Source organism: Dipodomys ordii, unplaced genomic scaffold, assembly GCF_000151885.1.
Source record: "Dipodomys ordii isolate 6190 unplaced genomic scaffold, Dord_2.0 Scaffold22, whole genome shotgun sequence".
NCBI classification, from domain to species: domain Eukaryota; kingdom Metazoa; phylum Chordata; class Mammalia; order Rodentia; family Heteromyidae; genus Dipodomys; species Dipodomys ordii.
The window spans coordinates 15,389,162-15,399,159 of record NW_012267238.1 but is presented as its reverse complement, the minus strand read 5'-3'; the positions used below and the strand labels follow the sequence as shown (position 1 = coordinate 15,399,159).

Below are 9,998 nucleotides of genomic sequence, written 5' to 3'. Positions count from 1 at the left end.
AGTATAACCCCTGCTTTCACTGTATTTGATGTCGGTATAATTTGTGGAGGGGAAGGGGAAAAACAAGTCATTTAAATAAGGATACAGGTGGACCCGTTGCAACAATGAGAAGTACAAGTTGTCATGTCGAAAAGGAACTTTACAACTTTGGTGGTGGTGGGGGGAGTATTGGGAGTGGGGGGGAGGCTGGGAAGGGATGGGAAGGGTAAACAAAGGAGGAGGCTGCAATGCTTGATAAGAAGTGTACTCACTATCTTGCCCATGTAATTGTAACCTCTCTGTACAGTATTTCACAATAAAAAAATAAAAATAATAAAAAAAGAATCTGTGACAGAATACACCAAAAGAATAAAGAGAAAAACTGAAATTTCTAAGTTCTGATCCTAAGCAACTGGATAAATGATTAATGTTAAAATTTTGCCAATAAAGGGAAGGCTGGGGAAAGAGGACCTTGAAAGAAGGTTTATAAAGTGTTTTTGAATATAATACTTTTACTTGAGTTTATCTGTCAGATGTCTCCAATTAGTTTACAGTCTATCTCATGTCTCTTTTCTGTCCTGACATGCTCAGCACAGCACTGATACACATAATAAATAACGTGTTAAATTCAATTAAATGGAAGAGACCTTTTAAAAAAACATAAATCAACATTTTCAAACCTTATGTTTGAAAAATCAAATACAGATGTTTTAATCAAACACATTGCATGTTTAACATTAGAAAGTAAATGCTAGAGAAATCTACTAGATACATGTTTACAATTTTTAAATGCACAGGCTGTTAAGTGTCTGGTGGTATGAGTAAGGACATACACAGCAGGATTTTTTTACTGTCTTGAATTTTATTTCTTACAACTGAACTGAACATGAATCAAACTCACTATCCTATTTTAAATAACTTTTGCCAGCATATGATGAATTTTGAAAGACAAGAAACCTTAGTTATTAAAATACCAACACAATAAATACAAACTCATGTAAATGCAAATTTAGCTTGTGTGTTTCTCTGTGAAATTGTTCAGTGATAAAGTTGAGTGCTAGCAGCTGGTGTTCATGGAGGTAATTGGTTTTGGCATATCAGCTCCAGGAAAACTTTTCCACTATTTCAATGCTATTCTCTGGAGCAGAAGCCAGACAAAAATATTTAATGTATTTCATACTTTTTCTTTTTTTTTTTTGTCGGTTATGGGGCTTGAACTCTGGGTTTGGGTACTGTCCCTGCGCTCTTTAGCTCAAGGCAAGCTCTCTACCACTTGAGACACAGCACCACTTCCATCATACTTTTCCTATATACCTATTATTCATTTTTACCCTTATCAACTAGCTCATTGTCAATGTGAAAAATATAGAATATAGAAAACTGTGTGGTTTTAATAAACTAAACTTTTTACCCTAAAACATGCTAATGAGAAATGATTTTTTAAAAATTTCAGGCAGGTATAAATTCTACTGCTATAAGTTTGTATTTTTAAAATTTTTATCATGAAAACTATATAAACTTATATGGTAATAACTATAACTTAGCAGGATTTATGTGAATATGTTAATAGAGATGTTCCTTTTTTTGGAGTATACTGTTGTTCACCTGCCCCCTACAACATCTTAACACCCGTAACTAGTTAAACTGAGATTCACAATTACACAGTACAAGCACTTTCAAAATATATACATGTTTTAAAACAACACAATACCCCATTAATACATATAATTTCATGCATTTGTGTACCATAAAATAAATTTACTATCTTGCTTATTTTGGTAATCCCAATTTCCCTTAAGTGTCTAACGTGGCGTAGCTGCTTTATGAATGATTTTATCCTTTTCCCTCCTAAACTTTGACCACAATTAGCAATACTTAGAAGGGCAAGAATTTTGTCCTTAGGTAATAACAGCAAGGCTCTAAAATGTAGCTTCCTCTAACTCCTCTTATTTCTACAACTTTCAACTCATGTGTAACTCCCAATACCTTCTATGATTGTCCCAGCACTAAGCTAACACCCTCAAAGTCCTAAAGGTGGTGTCATGAACACCTGGGATGACTAACTATATATTCATTTAAAATCCAGATCGAGATGTACTTTGCTTACTTACCTATATTCAATACAAAAACAAAATCAGATTCCAGAGGAAGATGGTGGAGGAGAAGCTGGGGGCTAATCAAGTTCTCACATAAAAAAGCAGTTTTAGTGTTCCAGTGAAAAGTCCTAGGCTAAAGAGTGTGCCATCATAGTACAGAGAGTTTAGCCAGAGAGGAAAAATCCAGGCAGCTTGGTTAAGGTGACTGATTTGAGAACTTGTAGGTGTCCGTGGCGGTGGCTGCTACTGCAGCCACCATATCAACAAAGAAGAGCCTGAGACAAAGGCGCCAGAGACTCTGTGCAAGAGGATTCTACTCAACACCAGCAAGAACTGACAAGGAGCAGAAATCTTTATACTGCTGACCATAGACAGTTGCAGAGAGTGGACAGCCGGAAAACCAAGGGATAAGCATGAATACCCCAAGACATCCTCACTCCTTCTTATGGAGCAGCAATGGGAAGGTAGCCCCTCCCCTACCACAAGAAGAACTCCATTTCTGATACTGACAAAGGCCCAGACATAGCAGCTAGCACTCAACTCAGGCCTTGGAAGAAGACAATAGAAGCAATTCAATAGATCACAGAAAGCTGACCTACCCAGTGCAGCTCCACCCAGGGGTGATGAAAAAAAATGAAAAAATTTAAAAATAAAAAAATTAGGTAGAAAAAAGAGTCCTTCGATTTTTTTTTGGGGGGGGAGATGGAGGAGGGGGTCCAGTATCCATAACCAGTCTCTTGGTTGCGTCTCTGGTTTGCTTGTGGTGTTTGGTTTTCCTGCGGCTTGATTGGTTTCTTAAGTCAGGTAGTCTGAGCAGATAGAAAGAATCTCTGCCTTACCCAGAACTCATATCTGTTTCTTCTCTCTTAATTTAGGTCTTGGTTAAATTCCCTCTCTCTTTTTCCCTCCTCCCATTCCTCTAATCTTATTTTCTCCCCACAATTTTCCCTAAACCTATTCATTTCTGGTCTGCTGACTCCTTCTTTGTCATTTTTAGTCCATTAATCCATAGTTGCTTATTGCTGAACTAGGGTGTAGTTATTGAACTAGATTCTATCTGTACTCATTTTGACTGCGTCAAACAACCGGTGCAACAACAGGGTTCTGGTTGATGCTTGCCTTAAAATAGTGTTCTAGCATCAAATTGATTTTGCTTTCATACCAAATGGGCAGAACAAGCCGGAGAAACACAAGAAAAATGGCAAGTCCAGGTATCTCAACTCCCACTCATGATAATCAAGTGACAGAGAACTTAATGAATAATACAGAGGAGAGTTCCCAACATGCTCTACAAACACTACTAATAAATATGCAGAATGAAAAGACTGAAAACCTGCAAAGGACTCTGTGAGCATTATAGGGAAATGCGTGAGTGGGACAGAGAAAAGGGTGAAGATGATGAGGCTAACCAAAGACTGATATAGGAATTTCGTGAGCATGAGGAAGCTAATCAAAGATTAATACAGGACTTGTGTGAGCAGGATGAAAATAGACAAAGACTAATACGGGAATTTCATGAGCTTGAGGAAGCTAATCAAAGAATAATACAGGAATTGCATAAGCGGGATGAGAATAGACAAAGATTAATGGACGCATTCATGGATCCACAAAAAGACAGCTGAAGGAACCAGGGAGGCCACAAAGGGAATCCTGAATGGAGCCCATCAGAAGGAAAGGGAGTCCAAGGAAACCATAACCAATCAACTACGGGATTTGAGAATGAACACAGAAAACCAAATTAAGGAAGTAAATTAGTCCATGCAATATTTAAACAAAGCTCCAACAAACCAAACCATCAACCAACAAACCATCAAAGCTGACTAATCAGAGGAAAGGAAATAAAAAACAAAGTAGAAAGTCTTGAGAGTAGGTTAGATGAAATAGAAGATCAAATCCCTGGGATTGAAAACAGCCTAGATATTATAGAGAAATAACAGACAGCCATTCACAACAATCTAAGAAATATAGTAGATCTATTCAACATTTAGAACACTATCAGAAGGCCTAATCTGAGGATAATGGATGTAGAAGAGCATCTAGAGACAAAAGTTAATGGTCTAGGAAATTTATTTAACAGGATTCTAGCAAAGAACTTCCCAAAAATGCAAAAAGATAGGCCTATTCAGATACAAGAATCATTTAGAACCCCAAATAGAACAGACCAGAACAGGACATCCCACCGTCACATTATAATCTGCACAAGATGAATTCACACAGAGGAAAGGATCCTTAAAGCTGTCAAGGACAAAATATCAATCACCTATAAAGGGAAACCAATCAGAATAACTTCAGATTTCTCAGCAGAGACAATTAAAGCAAGAGCCTGAAAATGATGTATGCAACGCCCTAAAGACAAAAAACTATCAACCAAGAATACCATACCAGCTAAACTCTCCTTCATAATGAAAGGTCAAATAAAAACCTTCCATAGCAAAACAAAAAACAAAAATGTATCTCCACCTAACCAGCCCTACAAAAGATACTTAAGATGCAAAAAAAAAAAAAAAAAAGATACTTAAGATGCCCTACACATAGAAAACTTTGCCGGGCGCTGGTGGCTCACGCCTGTAATCCTAGCTACTCAGGAGGCTGAGATCTGAGGATCGCAGTTCAAAGCCAGCCCGGGCAGGAGAGACCGGGCAGGAGAGACCGTGAGACTCTTATCTCCAATAAACCACCAGAAAACCGAGGGACAGCGCCCAGGCCCAGAGTTCAAGCCCCACGACCAACAAAAAAAAAAAAAAAAAAGAAAACTAACAAGAGCACAACAAAGGCCAAGAAACAACCCCCAAACAGAGAATACAAGAATTATTGGCACAGCCTCCCAAGAAGGTGTATACCATGGCAGGAACTCCCAAACACCTCTCAGTCCTAACTCCCAATATTAATGGACTTAACTCTCCAATTAAGTGACACAGATTGTCTAGCTGGATCAAAAAGCAAGATCCGTCTATCTGCTGCCTTCAAGAGATATACCTTGCCCATAAAAACAAACATAATCTGAAAGTAAAAGGCTGGAATAAAATCTTCCAAGCAAATGGCCCCCATAAACAGGCCAGAAGTACAATCCTAATATCAAACAAAATAGACTTCAAATTAAAATTAGCCAGAAGAGATAAGGTCATTACATACTAATTAAGGGATCTCTTCTTCAGATATTACAATTCTAAATATCTATTCACCAAATAATGAAGCACCCAAATTTATCCAAGAAACACTACTTTCCCTCAAATCTTACATAGATCCAAAGACAATAATTGTTGGGGACTTTAACACACCACCATCCCTGCTGGATACATCAACCCAGCAAAAACTCAATACAGAAATCTCCTATCTAAACAACTGCATAGATCAACTAGAAATAACAGACATCTACTAAGTATTTCCTCCAGCAGCATCAGAATACATGTTGTTCTCAGCAGCACATGGAACATTCTCCAAAATAGACCACATTCTAGGTCACAAAGCAAATTTCTCCAATTTCAGAAACATTGAAATTATCCCCTGCATTCTCTCAGACCACAAGAGAATAAAATTAGAACTCAACAACAAAAGCCACCAAAGAAAATCCTGTAACACATAGAGGCTGAACAACACACTGTTGAATCACCTGTGGGTCCTAGAAGAGATTAGAAAGGAAATTCAAATGTTCATGATATTCAACAAAAATGAACACACAAATTACCAGCTCCTCTGGGACACAGCAAAGACAGTACTCAGAGGCAAGTTTACAGCTGAGTTCCTATATCAACAAATTGTAGAGATCTGAAACCAACAATTTAATGACACATCTAAAGCATCTTGAAAAAGCAACAAGCTAAACTCCAATCCAGTAGACAGAAACAAATAATTAAAATTAAATGAATTAGAATAAAAAAAACATAGTAAGAACCAATAAAACAAAGAGTTGGTTCTTTGAAAAAATTCACAAAATTGACAGACCCTTAGCATATCTTATCAGGAAAAAAAAAGACAACGCACCCAAATAAACAAACTCAGAGATGAGAATGGAAACATCACCACAGAAACTACCAAGATTCAGAACATTATAAGGGAATACTTCTCAAAACTTTATGCTAATAAATTTGAAAATCTGGAAGAAATGGACTATTTTGTAGCAAATATTGACATGCCAAAACTGAACCAAGATGAGCTAAACCAACTTAACAGACCCATATCAAGCACGGAAATAGCAACATCAATAAGAGACCTCCCATCTAAGAAAAGCCCAAGACTGGATGGATTTACAGTGGAATTCTACAAGGCTTTCAAAGCAGAACTCACACCAATACTCCTCCAACTCTTCAATGAAACTGAAAGTTCACTACCGAACTCTTTCTATGAAGCCATTGTAACCCTCATCTCAAAACCAGGCAGGGACTCATCAAAGAAAGAGAACTATAGACCCATTTCTTTGATGAAATCGATGGAAAACTTCTCAACAAAATTTTTTCCAGTCAACTTCAACAAATCATCAAAAAAAAAATCATACACCATGATCAAACAGGATTCATTTCAGGGATGCAAAGCTGGATCAATACATGCAAATCAGTTAATATAATTCACCACATCAACAATATCAAAAATAGGAACCACATGATTATCTCAATAGATGCAGAAAAAGCATTTGATAAGATCCAACACTGCTTTATGATGAAGGCGCTGAAAACACTAGGAATCCATGGAACATTCCTCAATATAATAAAGGCTGCATATGACAAACCTACAGCCAGCATTATACTTAATGGTGAAAAACTAAAGCCATTTCCTCTAAACTCAGGAACAAGACAAGAATGTCTACTCTCTCCACTTCTCTCCACTTTAGTATTAGAATACCTAGCTAGAGTAATAACACAAAATGCAAACATAAAGGGGATCCAAATAGGGAAAGATGGAGTAAAACTCCCTCCTTTGCAGATGACATGATCTTGATTTAAAGAATCCCATGGATTCCACTCCCAAATTACTCAAGCTGATTTGAAACTTTGGCAAAGTAGCAGGGCATAAAATTAACCCTTGAAAATCAATGGCTTTTCTGTATGCCAACAATGAGAAGAGCGCAACTGAAATCAGGAAAGCACCTCCTTTTGTAATAACTCCAAAAAAATAAAATACCTCAAAAAAATAAAATACCAAAAGATCTCTATGATGAAAACTTTAAAAGCCTAAGTAAGGAAATTAAAGCAGAACACATGAAGTGGAACAATCTCCCATGCTCCTAGATTGAGAAGATTAACATCCTGAAGATGGCAATACTACCAAAGGCTATGTACAAATTCAATGTGATACCTATCCCAACCTCATTCTTCAATGAAATAGAAGAAGCAATCCAAAAACTCATATGGAACAATAAAAGACCCTGAATAGCAAAAACAATCCTTAGCAGAAAGAACAGCGCTGGAGGAATATCAATTCTATATTTCAAAATCTACTACAAAGCCACAGTAATGAAAACAGCCTGGTACTGTCACAAGAACAGACTTGAGCACCAATGGAATAGGACTGAAGACCCAGAAATGAACCCACAAAACTATAGGCACCTAATCTTTGACAAGGGAGCTAAAAAAATAGAATGGAAAAAAAGACAGCCTTTTCAGTAAATGGTGCTGGCAAAATGGGTTAAACACCAGTAGGAAACTAAAGCTAGGCACTGGGACGATGGTAGCGGTTGTGTGAAGATGGAGTTTCCTGGAGGAAATGACAATAACCTGACAATCACAGGTCCTTCGCACCCTTTCCTGTCGGGGCCGAGACATTCCATACACCAAGCTTAGGTGATGAGGAATTTGAAATCCCACCTATCTCCTTGGATTCTGATTTGCCACTGGCTGTCTCTGATGTCATTGGCCACTTTGATGACCTGGCAGACCCTTCCTCCTCACAGGATGGCAGTTTTTCAGCTCAATATGTAGTCCAGACATTGGACATGCCTGTGGGCATGACTCATGGCTTGATGGAGCAGGGCATGGGGGGGGGGGCCGCTCCTGAGTGGGGGCTTGACCATAGATTTGGACCATTCCATAGGAACTCAGTACAGTGCCAACCCACTTGTTACAATTGGTGTACCGATGAGACATGACCTCAGGCTTGATGGGGCATAGCCAATTGACTACAATTGATCAATCAGAACTGAGTTCTCAACTTGGTTTAAGCTTAGGGAGTGATACCATCTTGCCCCCTGCCCAGTCACCTGAGGATCGTCTTTCAACCACCCCTTCACCTACTAATTCACTTCATGAGAATGGTGTTGAGGATTTCTGGAGGCAACTTCCCACCCAGAAGACCGTGGTAGTGGAAGCAGGGAAAAAGCAGCAGGCCCCAAAGAAGAAGAAAAAGAAAGACCCTAATGAGCCTCAGAAACCAGTTTCAGCATATGCTTTATTCTTTCGTGATACACAGGCAGCCATCAAGGGACAGAATCCTAATGCCACATTTGAAGAGGTTTCAAAGATTGTGGCTTCTATGTGGGATAGTCTTGGAGAGGAACAAAAACAGGTGTATAAGAGGAAAACTGAAGCTGCCAAGAAAGAGTATCTTAAGGCCCTAGCTGCATATAAAGATAACCAAGAATGTCAGGCCACTGTGGAAACAGTAGAATTGGATCCGGTGCCACCATTGCAGACTCCTTCGCCATCTCCTGTGGCTGCTGTTGACTGACCCAGCATCTCCAGCACCAGCCTCATCCGAGTCCCCTGCCCTGTCCCCTTGCATTGTTGTTAACTCTACTCTTTCATCCTATGTAGCAAACCAGGCATCTTCTGGGCCTGGGGGTCAGCCCAATATTACCAAATTGATTATTACCAAACAGATGTTGCCCTCTTCTATTACTCAAGGAAGGATGGTTACTGTTATCCCAGCCACAGCGGTGACCTCCCGGGGGCTCCAATTAGACCAAACAAGTATAGCTACCATCCAGCCCAGCCAACAAGCCCAGATTGTCACTAGGTCAGTGTTGCAGGCTGCAGCTTCTGCTGCTGCTTCTACGCAACTGCCCCCACCCAGACTACAACCCCCTCCATTACAACAGATGCCTCAGCCCCCAACTCAGCAGCAAGTTACCATTATTCTGCAGCAGCCTCCTCCACTTCAGGCCATGCAACAGCCTCCTCCTCAAAAAGTCCAAATCACTTACAGCAACAGCCACCACCTCTGCAAAGCAAGATTGTACCTCCACCCACTCTGAAAATACAGACTACCTTGGTCCCTCCAGCTGTAGAAAACAGTCCTGAGTGGCTTATGAACAACAGCCCTGAAGCCCACACAGTGGAGGCAACCTCTCCTGAGACAATCTATGAGGATTGTGAGACAATCTCAGACGGATGTTGAATTGGTCAGTGGGTCTCCTGTGACACTTTCACCACAGCCTCGATGTGTAAGGTCTGGTTGCGAGAACCCTCCTGTTGTGAGTAAGGACTGGGACAATGAATACTGCAGCAATGAGTGTGTAGTGAAACACTGCAGGGATGTCTTCTTAGCCTGGGTGGCCTCTAGAAATCCAAACACTGTGGTGTTTGTGAAATAGGCTTTCCAGTTCCTCAAGCCAGTGAAGATTTACCTGCAGGAAACAAGTCCAAGAGCCTGTTTTTGAAACACAAGCTTCTGGTAGTGCCTGATCACAATCCAAGACTTTCCTTCAAGCTTCCCCTACTTTCCTGCTTTCAGCAGTGGCCAGGTTATGGAGCAGGGTCATTGAGTTTGCTGTAATCTGGAATTGCTTTTTACTTTCAACTGTAAGCAGAAATACCAAGATAATAGTAGAGGAAAGAGTAAAGGGAGTATAGACAAGCCAATCATGGGGATGGTAGGGCTGGTGGTGGAGGTTGAGGAAATTTACTGGTATAATTTTCATAGGACTTGCCTAAAATACTATTAAAATGATGAGAAAGTACTCAGCTTTGATCTAGGTGGAAACACCATTCTGTG

At 39.6% G+C, this 9,998-nt stretch overlaps 1 protein-coding gene and 1 pseudogene across 2 annotated transcripts in view; one reads left to right on the top strand and one right to left on the bottom strand.

The window, feature by feature from the left end:
- Tmem135 (transmembrane protein 135) overlaps positions 1 to 9,998 on the bottom strand; it is a 229,500-nt gene that overhangs the window by 169,822 nt on the left and 49,680 nt on the right. The gene's annotated exons all lie outside the window — the stretch shown is intronic.
- Positions 7,727 to 9,758, top strand: LOC105984045 (annotated as a pseudogene). The gene has a single exon (XR_001174977.1). The product of XR_001174977.1 is annotated as a TOX high mobility group box family member 4 pseudogene (transcript).